At 40.8% G+C, this 9,048-nt stretch overlaps 1 protein-coding gene across 18 annotated transcripts in view; it reads left to right on the plus strand.

Moving 5' to 3' along the window:
- Positions 1 to 9,048, plus strand: part of Sgms1 (sphingomyelin synthase 1) — a 323,387-nt gene that overhangs the window by 188,109 nt on the left and 126,230 nt on the right. The gene's annotated exons all lie outside the window — the stretch shown is intronic.

Raw genomic sequence — 9,048 nt, forward strand, 5'->3', positions numbered from 1 at the left:
GTGTTTTATTTATTTTGAAGTAAACACTGCATGTGTGTTGTTTAATAATTCAAGTAGTAGCCTTTCCCATGGCCCTTGTGACTGAAGATAGACCCTTTCAGCTCTTTTAGTTGTATCTGCTGGTACTCATGTGTATATCTATTTCTAAACAACATAGACTATAAGTTCCATTTTAATGATTTCTTTAAAAATGTTAGATTTAGCCTGGTATGGTGGCACACACCTTTAACCCCAGCACTCAGGAGGCAGAGGCAGACAGATCTCTGAGATCGAGGTCAGCCTAGTCTGTATAACAAGTTCTAAGCCAATGGGGGTATTTTTGTAATAAATAAATAAATAGGGACTGGAGAGATGGCTCTGTAGTCAATAGCACTGGATGCTCTTCCAGAGGACCTGGGTTTGGTTCCCAGCACCCACAAGGTGGCTAAGAACAGTCCGTAGGCCCTTAACTCCAGTTCCAGGGCATCTAATGCCCTCTTCTGGTCTCTGTGGGCATTGCAGGACATGGGTGCACTTACATAGATGCAGGTAAAACACTCATAAACATCAAATATAAAAATTAAAAAATAAAAGCTAGATTTATGTTCTGATTTCCTGCTGAGGATTTCTCTCTTATAGGCAGCCATTACTGTTAGTTCCCACTTAGGCTTCCAGTGTCTCCACTTTTCTCTTCTTCCTGCTTACCTTCTCCTTCACCTCTCCCTCTCCCACTCCTCTTCTTCCACTGCCCTCCCTTCTTCTCTCCTCTCAACCCTTCTCCATCTCTCCCCTTTCCCCTCTTTTCTTCTTTTTCTGGTGAGGAGGAGCAGGGGAATGCAAGTTTTATGTAGTCCAGGCTGGCCTCAAATTTAGGATCTTACCTCAGCCCCTGCAGTGTTAGGTGCGTGCTTCCATGCCTAGCTCTCCTTTTTCCTCGATGCAGCCATGTCATTAGACTGCATTTAAATGTTAACATTCACTTTGTTGTGATCATACTTTGCTTTGGCTGAGCTCTGTCATGTATGCTGGCATGTCCCAGGGCATTCTGCTTCCTAGTTGACTATATGAGGAAGATTTTATGTCTGTAGAAGACGATGAACATTTTTCTTCAAATCCCAAGAATTCTGAAATTTCATATCTCTCCCTCTCTCCCTTTTCTCCCCCTCCCTCCCCCAGCCCTCTTGCCCATCCCTTTCTTTCTCCTTCCCTCCCTCCCTCCGATGTTTTAGTTCTTAGATTGGAAAACCTAGTCTGGCAGTTTTCTTGTCCTCTTCCAACATCAGATGGTGGATCAAATCTTCCTTCTCCTGCATGATTCTGACCAACTCTTTTTTATTTCTAGGAACCCTATGATTATATTGAGCCTGTGTAGATAATCCAGGATAACCTGTATGTTTTCCCTCTGTTGTGATAAAATATAAGTCACATATCATTTACTCTCCTAATCATGTTTAGTATGAGATACAACAGGCTAATATGCACTGTGCTTTATAAAAGGTCTCTAGACCTTTGCATCTTGCAGCAGTGCGGCTGTACTCTTCTCCCTCTTCCCAGATCCTGGCAGGCCTCATCTGTCTTCCTGCTTAAGCCTTGCAAGTGGAACCTGCTGTCTGCTATGTCTGCTTGTGCCTGCCTTGTTTCATAATGACCTTAAAGTGTATCCATGTTGTAGCATAGGATGGAATTCTCTTCTTTTTAAGGACTGAATAGTATTCTGTTGAATATCCTACTGGGTTTTTCTTAATCGTTCCTTAGTTGACATTTAGGTGGCTTCCATTCTTTGCAATTGCTAAAAATCTCACAGTGAATGTGGGTGTGTAAAATCTCTCTTCAAAATCCTGATTTCATTTCTCTCTGATATACACCATAAGTGGGATTGTTGGATCATATGGCAGTTTTCTCTTTAAATTTTTGAGGCATTATCTGTTTTCCTTATTGGTTATACCATTTTACATATCTAAGAGTGTAATAAGGGTTACAGTTTCTCCATGTTTGCCAATACTTGGCTCTTGTCCGCTATTTTTGATTCTAATGTGTGAGGCCATAAGTGTCTCATACCAGGTTTTGATTTTGAACATCTGTTCATGTGCAGCTCACCATTTGTATGTCAGCCAGGGAAATGTCTGTGCAAATCCTTTGTGCATTTTGAAATGTGGGTTATTTGGTATTTTGTCATTGGGTGGTATGAATTCTTTATATATGGCTCTCCGTTCCTTTCAGATACATGATTTACAAGTACAATCTCCTGTTCTATAGGTTGTCATTGATTCTGTTGATTCCTCCCTCTGCTCTACAGAAGCTTTTAATTTGATTTTGTTCAGGTTATTCATTTTGCTTTGGTTGCCTGGGCTTTGGTGTCACATTCCAGAAAACCATCACCAACTTCACATGTCTTAAGCATTTGTTGCCTTTGTGTTTTCTTCTAGGAATTTCAGTTTCAGGTCTTTCTTTTAGATCTTGGATCCATTTGACATGGTTTTTATAAATTGCATAAAGGAAGAGCCTAAATTAACCTAGGCAGGCTTCTCTTTCAGTCAGTCTTCCTAGGGTCTCCCTGTCCTCATCCCAGAAGGAACCCTCTGCTGGCTGTGGTTGGCTTCTCAGACTATGTGGTCACTCTGCTGTCAGCTTCCAAAATGCCCTTGGTGTCTGTTACCTTCTGTGGAATGTGTCTGCCCCTTCTGTCATATGGATTCTCTTTCTCTCACGGTACCATCATCTTAATGGGGACTTATAACAGGCCATTTCTAATGGCCATTCACAATCCCAGAGTATTGTCTTTTAACATTATATTTAAGGCTTTTAAAAATTACCTCATATTTCCATTTCATAGCTCAACCTCCAGAACTAATCAAGACCATTTCTTTTCTGCTTCTGTTTTGCTTGTTTGTTTACTTATTTATCCTATAGTGCTGGGGCCTGCCTGAATTCCGGGTCTTGGACATGCCAGGCAAGTACTCTGCTACCCAGATATATCCCCAGCCTCTTTGCTTCCTTCTTGGTAACCAGTTTGACATGTGACTTGCCAGTGCTCAGAGCTAACACTAGCAAGTTTCCAAACAAGACTTCATTATTCAAGATAAACTGAGATTCTTGTCATCTGAAGCAATATGAGACTTGGCAAAGATTTGAATTGAAGTTTACATCCTATTTCCTTTTTATTTAGATAAACTCTTGGCTTAATCTTGGGGTTTATAAGCTATATGTTGCTCTTATTAAGGGGCAATTGTTTTATGTAATATGTAAATAATTGTTATATATAACTTCAGAGTTTTAATTGCATACCTTTACAGTGGAAGGCCCTAGGTATTTGGAATTTTGATTGTCTGTCATAACAGCTGTTTTATGTGACTATATTTGTTTACAGGTTGAACGTCGTTTCTTACAGATGGGATGAAAACAATTGCTTAACAGAATTAGGTTCTGCAGAACTGCCAAGAGTGTAGTTTCCTTTGTCCTATGAGTTGTTTATTTATAGAGTTAAGCCTATTAGTGGGCTGGGAGTGTAATTCAGTGGTGGAACACTTGCCTAGCATCTGTGAGACCCTGTCTTCAATCTCCAGCATCACAAAAGCAGGAAAAAAGTTAAGCCTGTTATGTTCGTATGCTCAAGATACTGGTTATTTCGGGTGTGGCTTCAAGGAACCTCTTGAAATTTGAGACTGAGGCTTAGAGCAGCCAAAGTTTTCTTTAGATACTTGAGGATATAAGTCTTATATGAACCTCAAAAGGATTGAGACTGTCTTATAGATTATAAAAGGGAAGGGAAGGAAGAGGGAAGGTGAGTGTTACTGATTAAATTAAACAGGAGCGAAATAAAATGCACTGCTTTTACTAGATTCCATATTCTTTCACATGTAAATCCATATTGTGGGTACCAGGTAGGATTTCTGCATTGTTATGCACATACCCATGTATGCCTCTATAAATTGACAAGCAGTCACATATGAGGGTAGCATTTTAGATTCAACAAGATGGCCAGCTCATTATGAGCATTCTTATAAAGAAGGTGCCTCTGTCTTCACTTTAGTTTGAAGCATCCTACTTAATTTATGATAATCAGTTATTTGTTGACAAGTAAGGATAGTTGATAAATACATAAAAGGAGAAATACCTCTTTGTAAAAGAGGGTTAAGGACTTAGTTTTTAATTTTAAAAACTAGAGTGTTATATCAGCTTTATGATAATAAAAATTAAAAGGTTAAGCCGGGCGTGGTAGTGCACGCCTGTAGTCCCAGCACTCAGGAGACAGAGGCAGGCGGATGTATGTGAGTTCAAGGCCAGCCTGGTCTACATAGTGAGTTCCAGGTCAGCTGGGGCTACAGGGAGACCCTGTCTCAAAAAGACCAAAAAAAAAAGAAAGAAAAGGTTAGAAAAATAGAAAAGATGGGGGGAAGTGGAGGTGCTAGTGTGAGTTTTTTGCTTTCAATTTATTTTGTACCTTAGTGCTGTTATTTCTGGTGAACAGTTCTGAATTTGTAAGTCTCTTTCAGCTTTCGAATTTTATAAAGCCATCTCAGAGCTGTTAAGCTTAAGCTGTTCACTCTTCCGGGCCCATTGAGTTCTTAGGGACCCCCTAAGTGGGAAACTTAGGAAATGCCTGACAAGACCCAGTCTCAGAAAGCACACATGGCAATCAGTTTTAAAAGACCCTGTTGGTGGATGCAAAACAGTAGCTGTCAGAGGTAACCATGGAGAGCTTGACCTGAACTTGATGTGGTCTACCTGGCCGTCCAGTGTCAGACACAGCCGGTTTGTGGAAACAGAGACTGTGTTTAGGATTTGAATATGCCAATCTGTTCTCTAACCTGGACTGTCACTCTTTATTCTTGAGCCATTCTGACTCAGCCTCTTGATAGTTCTTCCTGTTGCCTGAAGGACAACAAAGAAGGCAGTGATCTGTTTGGCTCCAGCCAGATGCTAGTGATAGGAAATTTCTAGCTGAAGGCCCCATTGTCATCTTGCCTGGGACCGGAGCAGTTCATATTGAAACTCAGCAAATGTGCATTCTCAAATGAGCTTTTATTGGTCATCATTGAGGCTGTTGTGGACCAGGTTATGTGTGCACTGTAGGACTGGTTCTCAGAGTACTCTGGAAATGGTACACTATACTGCCTGTTCTTTTGATGCAAACTCTTAAAAATATTTTAACTCTTGAAAGATTTTAAGCTTTAATTTTACTTTTAAAATATTTGCTAATGCTCTCAGCTCAGAGGGTGTTACTCTGTATCATTTTAGGATTAAATATTAATATTTTCAACATTTACTGTTTTCATCATTTTGCTGCGATTATGAGGCATGAAAAATATATTCTCTTTCTAACATGGGCTCTGCTATCCTTTGTACCATCGTCCTGTTCCTTCCAGCACGAACCTAGTGAAGCTGATACCAGAAATGTATCATAAACTTGTTTCAGAGATTGAATCCTTTTAAATGCAGAACATCTGGGCCTGGGAGTGCAGCAAGGTTTTGGGTGTAAACCCCAGCACCCCAAATACAGCTAAGTGAAAAACAGGACATCTGCACATATGCCATGCATTGGCTCCATGATTGTGGACAGTGAGAAGCTGTCCTGGCTGGTTTGACTTTAAGGATATATGACATCCATTTTTTTTTGTTGTTGTTGTTGTGTGTGTTTGTTTTCAAATAAGGGGCTACATGATTTTAAAATTCTATTTAGGCTTTTGGAATGTTATTGAATTAGCTGATGCTATCCATTCTGATAAATATTTTAATCATTTTTCCCCCACCTTAGTACTGGGGATTGAACCTAGGAGCCTCTTGCATGTTAGGCAAATATGCTACCACTGAGGACATCCCCCAGGTCCACTGATAAATATTTTCATTACTCACTAAAATGCTGGAAATTGGTTTGTTTAACTCATTAAAAGGGACTAGCCTGAGGCTTATGAGATTATGAAACCCAGGGGAGATCATGCAGTTAGAGATGGGGGAGTCCAAACTCGATCCTAAACCCGTCTGATGTCACGGACTGTGCTTCTGACTATGCACTACACTGCCTCCCTGACTACACAGCAGTGACCTTTAGAAGGAAGCCACACTTAAGAATTTTCTTAGGCTTCACATTCACACAGAGGCAATCTGAAGCAGTGACTTCTTGTCATCCTTCAGTAGAGGCTTCCAGCTGGGCCTGGTGCTTCCTCATAGCAGAGCCAATTCCAGTTTAGGCTGGACGGAGTGACTCTTGAGGCCTGGAAGGTGTGTCTGGTTAGGCAGCATGTCATTTCCCAGTTTGGTCTTCTCAGGATGCCAGCAGCAATTAGGTCAGCTTGCGTTAGCATTTGCACCAAATAGCTCTTCTGTCCACAGCAAGTTGGGACTAGAACTTGCCCTTGAAATCCCACAGGGAAGGGTAGTTCTGGCCTCTGCATACACATTTCAGAAGTTTAGCTCTTACACCATGTCGTTTCAGTAAGTAAAGTGCCCTCCCCACCCCCTGCATTTTGTTGTTATATTTTTCTGAGGCAGGCTGGCCAGAGCTTGAGTGTCTCTGCTTCCCTTGTGCTGTGATCATAGTTATGCTTAGCTTTTTGCTCTTAAATGTATTTTAAAAATCTAATTCTACATAGAAAATTTGGCATGTGGACATTTTTAAACAAAATAAAAACTACCACTCAGAGCGAGCACTGGCAGTGTTTTGGTATTTGGTGCTTCCATTTTTATTCCTGTGAATATGCATGTCTGTTAAAGCAAAATACAAAGTTAAAACCACAAGTCTTTCATACTTATTTCTTACCCAATACAACTTCTGCATTTCCTCCACGTGCTTAAATATTCTTTTATAAGGTGCTTTTAGTGGCACGAAATGTTCCACGTGGATAACAGTGAATGACTCCGCCCCGTGTTTGGTAGACCGCATTCATTTCAGGCCACACTGCTAAGAGATGTATTAAGGGAGAGCTGCATAGTTGCCACTAATTCTCACATGTCTTTAAAACAACTAACTGGTTTTTAATGATGGACAAGAAAGTCCAGTTTCAGTCACATTCTCTGTTATACCACACAAAGAGCCTGCCTTGAAATTTCACAGTATAAATACCACTGAGACTAGAACTCTTGTATTTTTTGGACTGGGATATATAGTTTAATATTTTATTTTATTCTTATTTTATGTGTAGGAGTGTATTGCCTGAATGTAGGTAAGTGAAGCCCATGTTGTACAGTGCCCATGGAGGGCAGAAGAGAGCGTTATATCCCAGGACTGGAGATATAGACGGTTGGTAGCCACCATGTGGGTGTTGGGAATCAAACCAGGGGCTTCTGCAAGAGCAGTCAGTGCTCTCAGCCACTGCACCATCTCTCCAGACCCTGGACTGGGCTATTTTGAAACCTCTCTTACTTTGAGGTCGGTTGCCCATCTGTAACAAGTACTCTCAGCTTTTACATAATTAGTTGCAACCTTTCACATCTTATTTTCAAGTGATTGTGCCAGTTAATAAACCTTTTCACATCCTCCATTCTGACTGAGTATTCCACACAGGGTAAGCCTCAGACCTCACAAAGGGAGCTACATTCACATTTTGTTTGGAAAGACATTCACAGAGCTCATGCGTCTTCTCCAGAAGCGAAGAGGCCTATGCTTCCAAGATATAAAGCTACCAAATAGACATTTATCTCATATTTACTCTCCTGTTATGTTATTTATTATTATTTATTGCTGCTTTCTATATCAAATTATAGGATCCATGAAGATGTGTTTGATGCCTGGCCTTGTATAATATTCGGCTTATATAAACCAGTAAATGTTTGCTGAATGAATAACTAAATGAACAAAGAGTTCTCTATAAAAATACAGTTTAACAGTATACTGTACATGTCTGTAGAATCAGCTTTATGACTTGAAGACACCGCTGTACTCTGAGCCCTAAACTGGGGCACATACGTAATGAGAAGCATTGCCACCCGATGCACAGCTAACACGTGAGGGTACTTTAGTGTGTGCACCTGCTGCTCCCTAGCCCAAAGAATCTTGTACTATAAAAATGTTTTGGCTAGTTCTGTGACTGATCTTTTAATGTAGGTGGCTTGCTCTGGCCCACCCCTTAGTTCATTAGAACAGAATTACTTGGAAACAGTAACATAGTTTTTGTGCTGTAAGCTAATTAATAACTTCACATGTATTATGGTTACCCTGGATGGCTTTAGCTGTCACTTGACACACCTGGGAAGAGGGAACCTCAGTTGGGGAATTACTTCTAATGCCTTTAGGCTTGTCTTGTAAGGCATTTTCTTAATTACTGCTTGATGTGGGAGGAGGGCCCAGCCCACTGTGGGTGGTGCCATCTCTGGATAGATAGTAGTCCTGGGTTGTATAAGAAAGTAGGCTGAGCATAGGCCAGGGGAACAAGCCAGTAATCAGTGTTTCTCCATGGTCTCTGCATTGGCTCCTGCCTCCAGGTTCCTACCTGGAGTACCTGCCCTGACTTCCCTCATATTGGGTTGTGATCTGGGAGTTGCAAGCTGAAATAATCCCTTTCCTCCCCAAGTAGTTTTTGGTCAGCGTTTTTGTCTCAGGAATAGAAACCAAACTAGAACAATGGTGTTAGGTAAATATAAAATGAAATTAGTGTATTTTTATCATTTTTTGAGATAGGATCTTTCTGTGTACCTGTAGATTGAACTTGAGCTCCTCATTCTCCTGCCTCAGTCTCCTGAGTGCTAGGATAATGAAAGTGTATCGATATGCTCAGCTAAATTACAGACACACAGACACACACACACAGACACACACACACACACACACACACACACACACACGTAGCTGAGGATCAAACCCAGGGTGTTGTGCATGCTAGGTAAGAAGTCTACCAGTGAGTGACGTCTCTAGTCCTTATGAATGTTGATTTAAAGTGATGGAACGGTTAAGTTTCAATGATCAGAGTACAGAAAATTATGTATTTTAAGATTTTTAAAAATTAGGGGGCTGGAGAGATGGCTCAGCATTTAAGAACACTGACTGTTCTTGCAGAAGACCCAGGTTTGAATCCCAGAACCCACATGGCAGGTAACAACTGTCCATAACTCCAGTTCCAGGGGATCTGACATCCT

This window comes from Nannospalax galili, unplaced genomic scaffold, assembly GCF_000622305.1.
Source record: "Nannospalax galili isolate Female #2095 unplaced genomic scaffold, S.galili_v1.0 scaffold498, whole genome shotgun sequence".
Classification (NCBI taxonomy): domain Eukaryota; kingdom Metazoa; phylum Chordata; class Mammalia; order Rodentia; family Spalacidae; genus Nannospalax; species Nannospalax galili.